General features: G+C 45.8%; 1 long non-coding RNA gene across 1 annotated transcript; it reads right to left on the reverse strand.

Annotated features, from left to right (window-relative positions):
- LOC128110661 (uncharacterized) lies at window positions 1-14,479 on the reverse strand. Its single transcript, XR_008218271.1, has 2 exons — window positions 7,974-14,479; window positions 1-1,958 (listed from the first exon to the last, which is right to left on the reverse strand). It is a non-coding gene; the product is annotated as an uncharacterized LOC128110661 (long non-coding RNA).

The raw sequence follows: 14,479 nt of genomic DNA on the forward strand, positions 1-14,479 counted from the left end.
CAGAGTTGAAGCAAGCTTTATTTTATTCAAGTACATGAGAGAGCTGGTTGACAACTGCCTCCTAAGCTGGGTTAGAGAGAGCATTCAAGATGCTATGAGAAAACAAATTCACAGACACAGGATACAGGAAAATGCAGATCCAGCTGCAGAGTCCTTCCGTTTTGCCCGTGTGTGTGTGTGTGTGTGTGTGTGTGTGTGTGTGTGTGTGGAACTAGCCATCTGGTCTCTGATCACACCAGGAGAGCAAGCCTGTGCTCTCTCTCCTCAGTTTTAAGCAGTCACCCAGAAAAAAACCACGCCTCCATCAAGCAGATACCCCAAGGTCCTTGGCGGAGTGAATTCTCACAACACTCCCCTTTTTGTCTAAATAAGAAGGTTCTGAACCTAATACAAAGCTATATATAATGAGAATAATTATCAAGTATTGTCTAGAAGACAGAAAAGGTAACAACGTAAAAACTGGAACTACAATCAGCAAGAAAAACATTGAGCAAAAAACATATACTAAATGTCCAGGCCAGAGGTAAATGGCAAATTACGGAGATTACTCCAATAGCTGTCCTATCCTGAAGAATCTAAATCTTGTACCTGAAATGCTCTTGGTTAAAATACAAGAGGATTGTAACTGTAACTATCTAGTCTTCAACTCTCTCAAAGACCTGAGAAGGGAAATGATATTACCTGAGTGAGCAGGAAGTGCAAACAAGCGACCTCTGAAACACGCAAGGTGTGACAGAAACAGCGGGCTGCTGCACAGTCACTGCATGTTGCTCTGCAATGTTGGGGCACCCACTTCTGGCTACAGGTCTAGAATATCTGACAGACCATTTTCAGGTTCAGCAGGCACTATTTCTTGTGTCCTGCTCATTCGGACTGGACAGCGTGCTTACTGTCAGCAGTTGAGGCAAGGGCAGTTCTTTGCCCAACAGGCCACTTTTGCCATGTAGAAGACAAATTCCATATGGAGTGTCTTCGATGCCCAACGTCCTCTCGAGAGTGAATTGGTGCTGCCAGGAGCAATCATGTCTCATGTCAACAAGATTCTAAGTTATTAAAACATTTCAATGCTGTATTCTCTAGGTCTATGAAGTGTTTGAAGATTACCTATCTATCTGACATATATCTCTGTCTGTCTAGAAAACCTAACTAACATGGCTATAAGTATGACAAGCATAGGACTATTAACCTGTAACTCTTATAAACCTAAGTAACTTAAAATCTAAGGCTTCACATTATAAAAATAAACAGTCTGTACAGATGTACAATATAAGGACAATGACCCTGAATTTGTGACAATATACAAAAATACCTTAATCAGAGGTAGAAATGTATAGTGCAATATGACAATACCTTAATTTGTATGCATATACAAAATATCCTAAACAGAAGTAGAACATACATACAGTATGACATATACAATTTTAGATTTGTATCAATATACAAAAATATTTTAAACAACAGTAGGAACATATGTACAATATGATAAATATAGTTTTGTATTTGTGTCAATATACAAATTATCTTAAACAGGAATAAAAAAATAATTTTATGTCTGTATCAATATACAAGAATCCATATCGATACAAACTATCTAAAGCTGATAGTTGCTAAATTAGTTTACAAGTAGATACAATAATTTACCTTATTATCCTATCCTATCTATTCCCGTTTTTGAGCCAGATACCCCAAGGTCTTTGGTGGAGCGAATTCCCACAACAGCCCAGGGTCTCTCTCCTCTTGCTGCCTGTGGGTCTGGATATAAGGAACTTCTCAAACTACTCCTCCAGCACCGTGTCTGCCTGCATGCCTCCATGCTTCCCACGTGATGACAGTGGATCGGGCACCTCCGAATTGTAAGTGCTTCCCTTTGTAAGAGTCGATGTGGTTTATAAGATGGAGGCAGACTTACAAGGCACTGAAAATGAGTGACAGTTGAGCCCTGTGATGCCCAGGAGACACTGCAGAAGAGAAGGCAGAAAGAGTGTAAAAGTCAGAGCACAGGGAGAAAGGCTGAGAGACGCCGTCTTCAGAACAATACACAGACGTGGCAATCTCTCAGTAACTACAGACACCTGCCAAGAATGGGCCCCTCGGCATGTAGGAAAGGATGGAGAAGGGACATAGGGGCTGTGTCCCTCACTGCTGAACTATTTCTAGGGATAGAGTCAGAGGAAGTATGGACGCCATTGCCTTCAGTTCTATACTGTATCTATTGGTGACCCCCATCGGCCTCCAATAAACAAGTCTCAATCCAGTGGTCACACTCATTAAATTAAAGGGTCACAAAACAAGGCTTCAAGTCCTAAACCTTTGAAAGGGTCAGGTGGAAAGGAGAGAGTTTTGATAGGGTGGGAAGGAGACAGGGAAGGGTGGAAATAGAGAGATCAGAATGCATCACACACACACACACACACACACACACACACACACACACACACACACACGCGGAATTGTCAAATCACTAACTTAATAAAAATGTAACACAAAACCTAGAATCCTCCTTTTGTGGATTAAATACCTTCTGCTCACAAAAAAATATGTTACCCATCCTTTCAGAAGCATAATATAATTTAATATGAGAGTCTTTGTTCATGTATATATGCTTGTATGGTGGGTGGCCACATTACAAAGTAAATTTTAACTCAAGTATTTGAGTTTCAACAACCCTTTGTGTTCCTGTGGGCCCTCTAGATACTGCATTTAAAGTCCTCACTATAATTCTTCCTTGAATAAGAAAGAGTTGTGCCAGAGAATGTCTTTGAATGTGAGCTGCAACAATGGCTCTCCCCTGATTTCCAGCCTCCTACCCATCACACAGATTTCAAAGCCACTGACTGGCTTCTTAGAATTATCTCTCTGTGTATCTCTATGTATCTCCATGATGTATCTCCATGATGTATCTCCATGATGTATCTCCATGTATCAATGTATCCATTTATCCATGTATTCATCTTTCTTCCTCCCATGCATCCAACTGTCTCCCTATATATCTATTTCTGTATATCCATCTGTTTGCCCATCTCTATCTTCTGTATCTTTCTGTCATCTATCTACCAATCCACCTACCTCTATATTTATATCTTTATATCTCTCCCTTTATATCTATCTAGCTACATATCTGTCTGTTTGTACACTCAATCTTCTGTTATTTCTATTTCTCTGAAGCCTCAACTATTGTAATCATAGTCTAAAGTGAGGTACAGAGGGGTTAGGATTTCAATGTACCTTTTGGGGAGACGCAGTTTAGCCATGGAAGAAGCTGCATGGGTTACTTTTCTTATCACCCTGACAGGGACAGCTTAAAGGAGGGAGAATTTATGTGGGCTCATAGTTCATGGGGGATGGCTTGATGGCTGGGACTCTCTTGGTCTAGAACAGGACTTTGCAGAATGATATCCTCACATCTCAACAGCGACAGGGAAGTAGCGAGCTGAGGTTGGAAGCAGAGTTGGCTCATAAACCCTCAAGATCTACCTTCTCAGTCCTATACCTGCTAGGTAGACCCCAAGTCCAAAAGATTCTCAGCCTCCCAAAACAATGCCATCAGTTAGAGAAGAATCAAACACATGAGTCTGTGGAAGACATTAAAGTGGCTGAGGGCACATGTGTATGGTGGGTGTGGGGATGGTATGTGTGGAGAACCCATGCCTGCTAAGAGAGCACAGTTGCCCTGTTACGCTGTCAGTGCCAACAAGCACATCTTATTTGCTGTTACAGTGTGTGAGGGCTCCTATTCCTCCACATCCTTGGGATGACTTCTCAGTTCTTATCTGTAGGTTTTCCCTCTGTTTATCACTTGTCAAGTGTTACATTTTTCTCCCAAAAACAGACACTACCTCTTGCCCCTTGAAGAGATATGACCTGTATCTCTTTAAGAACTCTAAGGTCTTCCTAGCCCAGGCCTGTGACTTACCACTGTCCCTCTGTCTGGGCCTTCTCCTTCCTCCCCTCCCATGCACACTTCCTTGGGCTAGCTCCTTTTCATTTTGCCTTCCTCAAACAGGCCTTCCTTGACTTCCTGTTCCTGAGCACCCCCACACATCCTTCTTCCCTTCGCTTCTGGTTCGTACCACACATTTTTTCTGTGTGGAGTCCTTGTTTTCAGTGCCCGGACTGAACGCCGTGGAGACAGGGCTCACACACGTCTTGCGTGTGTGTGTGTGTGTGTGTGTGTGTGTGTGTGTGTGTGTGTGTGTGTGTAGCCCCGTTTCAGTGTCGGCAGTGTTGAGCAGGTGAAAGAATCGGTGGAATGCTGGCCCGCGCTGTGCAGCCACCCAGCCGCCCAGATGGAGCCCGTGGCAGTGAGACACTAACAGATGAGCTGCCAATCACAAGCCGTGAATCAGCGCAGTATTTACATTCCTTTGTCAAACACCATCACTTAGGGTTTGAATTAAGCTCAGCTCGTTGTTTACAGTCTCTGCTGCTTGTTAAAAATTGATACAAACCCCACATGCTTAAATGGCTTGATAAGTGGTTAGTTGACATCACCGTGGTCGCCAGCAAAGAGCCTAGCCTTCCTGTCCAGATGTGAGAGCCAGGTTTCTGTTACTCTCGTTGTTCTCTGCAGGAGCGGAGTGGTCCAGGACGGCACAGGCAGAGCAGCAGGCATGTGCCTTGGTGTTAGGCCTGCCCTTGACCCTGCTCCTCCAAGCACTTGCTTTTTGACTCCGGGCAGATTACTTAACAGCTCTACATCTGAACAAAACGTGAAAAAAAAATAGTGCTTCTCCATTGAAGAACTGATCAGGGGACCAAAGTTAATCCTTTGTGCATGTTCTCTGTGTGACAGGGGTTCTGAACAGAGTCACTATATATATATATATATATATATAAAGTCATTTATATACATAAAATTTTAAAATAACTACAAACAAGGCCAGCTGATAGCTTTCCCAGCTTGTCTCTTTGTTCATTCACTCTAAATATTCTTTGGAAGTAACTGAGGATTCACTATAAATAAGCTGTGAATTAGACTCACGCCTTACGTATCTCCCCATGCTATGAAAACCAAGTACACACTGATAGCATCTACTCCATGCTTTCCAGGTGCCAGACATTGTACTCCACGCTTAATATGACTGGCTGTTTAATTCCCCACAATGACGCTATGAGGTAGTTGTAGTAATTTTATCTATTAGTCTCCATTTGGCTGATGGGGAAACTGAGGCACAAAGTTGCAGAGGAACTTGCCCAACATGACTAGTCCGGGAACTGGCAGTGCCAGGGGGTCAGGTGCAAGCAGCCTGACTTCTCAGTCTGGCCATGCCAGAGACTCTGCTATATGAGGCTGCAAGCCCTTCTGGCTCACAGTGGTGTGGAGGGAAAGAAGCACAGCTCGAAGGGCCCTCCGAACCAGACCTGTGCTGGTCTTGCTCCAGTGGTCGGAGGGATCCAGTCCTGAGGAAGGAGTTGCGGGCTATGTATGGGGTGCAGGCACTCGTGGATCTCAAAATCAGGGTGTTGACTTGTGTTATACGTTCAATGGACCACTCAGCATTTGCTAGTAAACCACCCACCATGACGTGAAGGGGGCAGAATGAACAAATGGTTTGTTTAAGGAGAGAAAAGAGCCTCAGTGCCCAATGAGCCCTCAGGAAAGGACGGCAAAGGTGCCGATACAGCCTTCCAGGGATGACTCAGAGGGAGATGGCTGTTCAGAGCCGGGGGCCTTTGCCTATGTGGAGAGCTCACTGGTAAGGGTGGAGCCTGGCATCACTCCACAGAAAGACACCGGGAGGCACCAGGAGCAGTAGCCTGGGAGCTCTGGACTACCCAAATCTATGAGCCTCTGCAGACCCCTTCCCTCTTCCTCTGCTCTGTGGCATCCCAGGATCTTTGAGTGAAGACAGGTTGGGGAGCATCGAGAGTGCTGCCCCATCTTTCTTAGAGGGATTGGCTCAAGCCAGTTCTGGGTGACATTATGACCCTAAATATCACTGAGATAGTCACCCTTGGTGCACTGGCCACTTTCTGGTTCTCTTGCCTTTGATCAGTAGAAAGGCCAAAGCAAGGAACCATACATCACCCTGCTGTGCAGCTCTTCAGCTGAGCACAGCCACCAATGTCCCTATAAGAGTGTGGGGTCCGGAAGCCATCAACACACAAGGTGCCCTCTGGGCCAGCCTGGTGTCGCCTGTGAAAATCAAGCACAGCCTCGGGCTGTTTTCCTGACCCACCTGACAGAGGAGCTTGGTCCAGAAGCTGGGGCTGCACACTCCTTGTAAAATCACCCTCTTCCTCACTGGGCCCAAGTGAGGGGTTCCATTTCAGCTTGCTTTCCTGCCCTTCAGAACTCACACAGGACGTGTGGGAGTGAGGGTCTGTGGTGGAGGCCTGTGTTGGGTGAGCAGTAAAAAGGGGCCAGGCGAGACAGGAGGGAGAGTGTGGGATGGAAATGGAGTGGGCAGAGCTCAGCGCCTTTGGAATGTAAGCTGGCTGGAAATGACAGATGACCGGCTGAGCACCCAGGCAATCAGGGGTATGTGAGGCGTAGAAGAGTCTAGCGATGTGGAAGCAGTATTGGTATCCAGACTTGGGGTTCAGGCCAGAACATGGCCAGGGAGGGACTGTTGGTCTGAAGAATTCTTGCCAGGTGGTTAGAGGACATTTGTATTCTGTGCTTCAGCTCTGGATACTTCCCTGGCAGGCTCTCAGGAGGGTATTCAAGCTCACATACTGTCATTATTCACTGAGGTTCGTGAGTTCTCTAAGCACATGAACTTGACTGGAGAAGAGTGAGGAAGCAGGAAGTCTAGCTTTTTACTTGGGACTTCCTACCCTGCCGCATTCCCTACAAGGGGCCTTAGGAAGAGTAGTGGCCTTTCTTCTGCATGCGTTTTTCAAGTGGTCCACCCGGCCATAACCTCTGCCTGTGGTGGGTTCTCTCTGCCTTCCTTCTGACTGGAAATAAAGGCCCTGCCCTGGGAAGGGCAGGCAGAGGGAAAGACTCTGGAAACATAGGTGCCTCACCAGGCCTGGGCGAAGCTGCCCTGTCTCTCTACCCTGGGCAGTGGTTGGCAGCCTCAGCAGGGTTATTGAATTCGTTATCATGCCTGCTGAAGAATGCGCTGCTGAGAGGTCTGTTGACACAAACCCATATCCCTGGGAAATTCCAAGTGATGCAAACAAGTGTGGAAGGAAACACTGAGAACAGACAGCCTTGCTGTCATGGCTCAGATCCCCACTGCTTCATACTGTAGTCTAGCTGTTAGCTGGAACAGAGCTGCTTTGGAGGGGCCACTGTAGAGTATGTTCAGTCATGAGCTAACTGGATTCCTTCTACAGTATGTGGTCTATGAGGAGATTCTGGGCCTCCTAGCCGCGAGGCGATGCCCAGATTGGTGAAGTTGCCACCTGACTTTATTTAGTTAGTTTTTTTTGTTGCTGTTGGTGCTAGCTTTTTCTTTTCTTTCTTTTTTCTTTTTCTTTTTTCTTTTTCTTTTTTCTTTTCTATGTTGTGAGACAGTCTCTCTCTAGCCTGAAGCTCACCAAGAAGGCTTTTCTTGTATGGGCTCTGGAGGTTGAATTCAGGTCCTCATGCAAACAGTTTACAGACTGCAGCCCAAGGAGACATTTCTTAGAGCTGATTCAGAGAAGGAACATTGTATGATCACTTCAATATCACATTGTAATGACATAGCTTTATCAATAGCTCTTGAATTGGCTTAATCACCTATGTGTGGCATGCATGTATATACCTATATGTTCCACACACGTAAGAATTTTCAGAAGATTCTGTACCATCAGTGAATATACCAGGGTGTGATGCCGTTCAGAGCTTCCCCATCTGCATCTGAGAAGGGACTTGGCCTCCCACAGCTACAGTCTCATTTACCCTCTTCATACTGCACACACCCCCAACCCCTCCAACCCCCACCCCCCACCACAGGTCCTTTGTGATCTCCCAAGACAATGGACTCCAGGCAAAGGCAGGGCTTCACTCACTGTATTTTCTGCAGGGAACCACTTACCTATTGCCTTTATCCAGTGACTGAGCCAGGTGAAGGATAAAGAGTCACGCATATGTGCCTGTGCAAAACAACCAAAGGGCAAAGTTCACTCAGCGTTGCCTCAATCACTGAGACTTTGGTCAGCTTGGCGGTACTGTTCACTTTGGTCAGCTTGGCGGTACTGTTCACTTTGGTCAGCTTGGCGGTACTGTTCACTTTCCTCAGCCCAGTGTTGATACGTCGCTTTCTCTTAAGTTTGCCTTAAATTTCATTGGACTTAAGTTATTCTAGCAAAAGCAGATTCAAATTTTGCAGTTATTTACCATTAATAATAACCTTCAATTTATGTATTTTAAAGCTCTGTCAATGAGAAAATAAATTAGTAGCCACATAACGCTTTGGGTATACTAGCAAGAGAAAACACATATAGTAAGCATAAGAGAAGTCTGCAGATATCTCTATGGGGCTATGGGGTAGCAATTATTTTTAGCTAGTTTTTAGCAGAACCAGCTGTCCATGCATATTAACTGCCATCATGCCATTTGCATTTGTTTCTGATAATGTTTCTTTCCCCTTCCAATCACAGGGTTTGATAAACTTAAAAAAAAAAAAAAAAACTGGAAATTCTGCCTCAGCACCTGCTGAGAACTTAACTGTCTGGGCACCCTAAGATCCAGGCCACGGCAGATCCAGTGTCTAGTGAGGTCACTCTGCTTTTGAGAGTGTGGCCTTTCTTTCTGATTCAGCACGGCAGAAGGGATGGAAGGTGCAGCAGCTTTCCGAAGCCTCCTTTGTCCGGCGTTAACTCTGGTCATGCAGGTACAGTCCCTTTATAAACACTTCCACAAAGGTCCCGCATCTTAACGCCACCTTGAGGTTCAAATTTCAACACATGAATTTTGGAAGGGCACGTCCGTTCAGACCATAACACTTTGTTCTTTCGATCCTCTTGGTGTAACTATGGTCACCTAGAAAGAAACCAAGTCGATGGAGCGTGTAGCTCAGTAGGACAGTAGGTGCTCGGCTGCACGAAGTCTGGGTTCTGATCATCAGGTTGGTCAGTCCACAGTCATGGTGATATGTGCTTTAGTCTTAGCTCAGGGACACTACATGATTCACCATCTCTTTTTAGTTAGCTCTCTGTGTTCAAATCTCTTTCAAGTAGCCTCTATTGGTGAATTTGAATAAGCCAGTGAGAGGAAACGTACGTAGACACGCACGTACACATGCATGCGCACAAATACACACCAAACACACACTCAGCATTACCTCTCACTGTTTCTGATCCTGCTTCACTTTTGTACTGGCCCTTATCAAGCCTGAATCATACTTAACTAATCCTTCATCCACTTTTCTTCTTCACCAGTGTGTAAGCATCATTTGGACGGATGTCTTATTTACTGTTGTATCCCTGGAGACCGAAGCTATGCAGAGAAATGTTAGAAATTAACTTGTTTGGTTGGATACATGACGGGAATTATGGTTGAAAAAAATCTACTTTTGTCAAGTGGTCGCTGGGGTGACACAGTTTTAAAGTACAAAAAGGTAGTCAGGCGGCCAGCGGCCAGCTTCCGCCCACGACCACCCTTGGCGCCTTCTTCCCTTTCGTCACAGACACCTTGATTGTGTTCTTTCACTGAAGTTCAGCTTCTGGTCCACAAGGAACAGTTCACTTGATCAACCCAATTCAATGGGAAGGTTAGCAAATATTTCTCTATGTCAAGAGTTCTTCCACTCTGCTCCAGGGGTCAGTTGGTGTACTTTCTCAGGAATGCCGAAATACAGCGATGACAGCTGACCAATTGAAGGGACGGGGACTGGGAAGTGGGGGTGGCTGCTGAGCAGAGAGTGTGCTAACTACATTGATATCGCAACCACAGTTCCAGAGGGGCATTTCAGTCCACACAGAACACTGTTTTCAAATATTGTCCTGTTGGCTCGTCTAACGTCAGCTTGACACAAACTATAGTCATCATCTGAGACGAGGGAGCCTCAGCTGAGAAAATGCCTCCATTAGATCTGGCCGTAGGCAATCCTGTATGGCATTTTCTTAATTAGTGATTGACGTGGGAGGGTCAACCATTGTGGGTGGTGTCACCCCTGGACTGGTGGTCCTGAGTTCTGCAAGAAAGGAGGCTGAGCAAGACACAAGAAAAAAGGCAAAGGAGCTGGAGAGATGGCTCAGTGGTTAAGAACACTGACTGCTCTTCCAAAGGACCGGGGTTCAATTCTCACCACCCACATGTCAGCTCACAACTGTCTGTAATTCCAGTTCCAGGGGATCCAACACACATGGCAAAACACCAATGCACATAAAAATAAATTAATTCAAATAAAAATAAAAAGAAAAAAGCCAGTAAGCAGCATTCCTCCACGGTTTCTGCATCAGCTCCTGCCTCCAGGTTCCTGCCCTGCTTGAGTTCCTGCCCTGACTCCCTTCAGTGATGGGCTACAATGTGGAAGTGTGAGCCAGATAAACCCTTTCTTCCTCAACTTGCTTTTGGTCATGGTGTCTCATCATAACAATAGCATGCCTACCTGGACAATTGCTGAAGTAGCAACTAAGCATCTAACAAAAAATGCAAATAGAAACCATTGTTATCTATTCATTAAAGCAGTTCCCCAAATTTCTACACCAGACAGCAGTTTATCAATCTAACTGTGACATATAATTGGAAAAAGAAAAAATTTAAAAGACATTTTTATCTTTTGTCTCTAACCAGATCTCCCTTCCCAGTCTAAATGAAGTTTCCTTTATATTTTAAAACCATTTTCTTTTTAATTTTAATTGTTACTTATTTATGTGAGTGTGTGTGCTTGTGTGTGTGTGCTTGTGTGTGCTTGTGTGTGTGTGTGTGTGTGTGTGTAGGAGAAGGAGGAAGTCACAGGGGTATCAGATCACCTATAGCTAAAGTTCCAGGCAGTTGGGAGCTCCCTGATATGGGTGCTGGGAATTGAACTTGGGTCTTCTGCAAGAACAGTGTGTACTCTTAACCACTGAGCCATCTTTCCAGTCCCTCCATTTTAAGTATATAAAACAAAACAAAACAAAACAAAAAACAAAAACCAATAGAGCATGAGAGACTGAGTAGTAGTAACGGTAATGATGATAATCGTGGGGTGGGCGGTGTTGGTAGTGGTGGTGATAATAGCCATGTTGGGGAGCCTGTGATAGTAGTAATAATAGACAGTGATAGTAGTTGTGCTAATGTAATAGCAGTAGTGGTGGAAATAATAATGGTGATGGTGGTGACGGTGACAGGTTTGGTCATGGTAGTAATGTGGTCGTAGTGATGGTGGTAGTGATAATGGTGATCATGGCAGCAGTGGTGATAATAATGGTGGTGATGTTGGTAGTAGTGATGGTATTCATAATGATGGTGTTAGTGTGATGATGGTGGTGTGACAGTGTTAATGACCGACAATTAACAGGACTCCAGTGATGAGCTATGTTAGGCTCTGCCTGCGTCAGCTCTGGCTCCAGTCTTCCCTCCTTGACCTTGGGTGTCACATTGTATGTGCTGGGACTTGCAGCTCTGTGGGGTTGACCTGCCCGCCGGGCCTTGCCTTGCTGTGTTTAGATTTAGGGAAATGTTGCCATCTAGTGCCCCACAAGAGTCTTAACTCTTTAAATAGATAGGACAGCCTCCCTCTCTCCAAGGTACACCCTGGGCTAATATCACTTCCACAATTGCAACCATGGAAACATCTTGGTGATGTTTTGTTTTCACTCATTTTCTCTTCACAAAATGGATGGAAAGAGAAAGATTCAGTAGTCACAGCATGAGTGTTTAGCCGTGAGCTAACACTTACTGTGAATAGCATGTTCCACTGGTCAAGACAGGGAAAAGGAACGAAAAGCAACTGAACATGTGGAAGTGACGCGAGTGGAGAGAGTCAGTGGCCTGGCCTTCACTTCACTTGCTCTTCTGGGTGTTCCTGGCAACACTCCTCAGGCCATCAAGCAACCTCCCCACACTTATATAGTCAATAGAGTCCATCTCCAGCCATCCTCTGCATTCTGAGGACACAGCTAGATAAACTCATCAGCTAGCTGATGCTCTAGGGTTCTGACCTCCTTTCAGGTAAATAGGTATTTTTAAGGGAGGCCTCCAATGACTTAGTTCCTTAGAGTAGCCAGGGGTAGCCAGGCTGGAGGGGAGAAGTTCTGGGTCAGAAATCACTGCAGTGACTCCAACTCCGTCTGGCCAACCTTCAGCCTGATCCTGCCTTTTGTGGTATTTGTGTCATGATTTGGATTTACATATCCATGCCTTTCATGCCGATCTTTCCTACCATGTGTGGGCAGGGGCTACATCTGTCCACTGCCGTGTGATAGGAGCTGGGCTGGTGACTGCTGGAGAAAAACTGGTGCACAGCTGTGGGGAAACTTGGTTTAGTGAGTGAGCAAGAAGTCAGAAGGTCAGCAGACAGGTCAGGTGCCGTCGAGTTGAAGGATTTTGAGATTTCATCCAGACTCGAGGTTTTGAAACTGCTCAGTCCTACAGCCCTCGATTCTTGAAATCTTGTGCTGGCGCCTCCAACATTTTCAAGTGCTCCTCTCTCGCTGTATTCTCACACATACCCCCTTCCACTGGGCTGATTTTAACAAAGAAGCTCATAGAAGGCAGACTGTTGTGGAAGATGACACAGCTAACTGGACAGGAAGCTTATGCAGCCGGAAACTGCCGAATCACACAGTTCTCCATGGTAATTAGAGAACACCCATCAAGATTTGTTCCCCTCATCCGGGAATTCAGAGTGACTCCTCACTGGAACAGGCCCTAGAGGACACCAGGCACTTGGTGTAGATGTGCAACACTGTGGCTTTCAGGATGCTGACGGCTGAGGGACTGTAACATCCATCTGGAGACCAGCAACCTCTCTGAGATGTTGAAAACAAAGGCTTATTTTGTACTCGGCTACTTGTGAGGCCATGCTTTTCAGAGTGACTCTAATTATAAATCCCCGTATTGCAAAGATGGATAAACTTGGCAGTACTGGAGACCGCCTTGTGTCCTAACTATTTCTCAGTTGGTTTCGACCCTGGCAAAACCCCAAATGCATTTTGCCAAGCACTCTTTTCCTAATTCCTAATCCCTGGAGTGGCTTTAGGGAAATTTCATCCATATGTTTCCGAGTCATTTACAGTGAACTCATCTTCTGCTAGAAGAAATGCCTCCTCAAGTCAGCAGAGTCCAGAGCGCAGCATGTTTCCGGGCAGAAACAGATCATGCTGGCTTTGGGAGGAGTTGTTTGAACTTTCTGACTACAAGGTGGGGAAGAGCATGGTATTTCCTGCCCTCATACCTTCCCCTTTCTCAGAGTGCCTTCTTGAGCATGTTTGAAAACCTTCACCACTGTTTATGAAACCGGTAAATGTCATGTTTGTGTACGGATTTAAACAAGCTGTGGATATGAGAGGGTTTGTTGTTGTTGTTGTTTACAATTCCCATTTTTAACAGAAGCAGGAAAAGAAAGGAACAATTGTTGAATTCACACTGCATGGCAGGTGCATTTCAGCAGCCTGGTGAGAGAGACCTGGTCCTCCTCTGTAGGGAGTCAGACACAGACTTGGAGAAAAGGTGTGTATTTAGCAGAATTAAGGTTGGAATTCAAATCAGAAGCCAGCTGGCTCCTAGGTTCATGTTCTTTCCACTAGCTCCACTTGTCCACGGACACAAAGGGGGCTAGCACACGGTCACACTGTCCACAGACACACAGGGGGCTAGCACACGGTCACACTGTCCACAGACACACAGGGGGCTAGCACACGGTCACACTGTCCACAGACACAAAGGGGCTAGCACACGGTCACACTGTCCACAGACACACAGGGGGCTAGCACACGGTCACACTGTCCACAGACACAAAGGGGCTAGCACACGGTCACACTGTCCACAGACACACAGGGGGCTAGCACACGGTCACACTGTCCACAGACACAAAGGGGGCTAGCACACGGTCACACTGTCCACAGACACACAGGGAGCTAGCACACGGTCACATTGTCCACAGACACACAGGGGGCTAGCACACAGTCACATAGTTTATGGTCACTGATACTAGGGTGGCAGGCAGTGTCCTGTTGGGTTTGTTTTAAGTGAACAGACTGGACTAGACTAGACAGCAAGAGGGTCGAGCTCTCCTTGTTACTGTTGCCTCAGAACAGTTAGGGACCTGGTCTTCCTCAGTGTGATGGGACATCAGACGTGGATGCTGCCAGGCTGGGAGGAGAGGTGTTCACGGTGATAACTCTACACGTGAGCTATCATCCGAGCAGAGCTGCAGATAAGAAAGGGGCACAGCCAGTGTTCACAGTTCTGTGACACAAAGAGCCTACTTTCTTCAGCAAATAAATGGCAAGGAAAATAAAAGCAACGAGGCCTAGAGATGACCGAGCACAGGCAGGAGAAAAAGAAAAAGACAGACCTTGGTCTGCTGCTGCAACTCTATGTTAGAGACGAAGACACAGGTCAGCGTTCCATCTGTCACCTAATAGCAAAAGACGGGCTAGAGAAAGAAGG

This window comes from Peromyscus californicus, unplaced genomic scaffold (assembly GCF_007827085.1).
Source record: "Peromyscus californicus insignis strain IS unplaced genomic scaffold, ASM782708v3 Scaffold_15__1_contigs__length_86483966, whole genome shotgun sequence".
Lineage (NCBI taxonomy): Eukaryota > Metazoa > Chordata > Mammalia > Rodentia > Cricetidae > Peromyscus > Peromyscus californicus.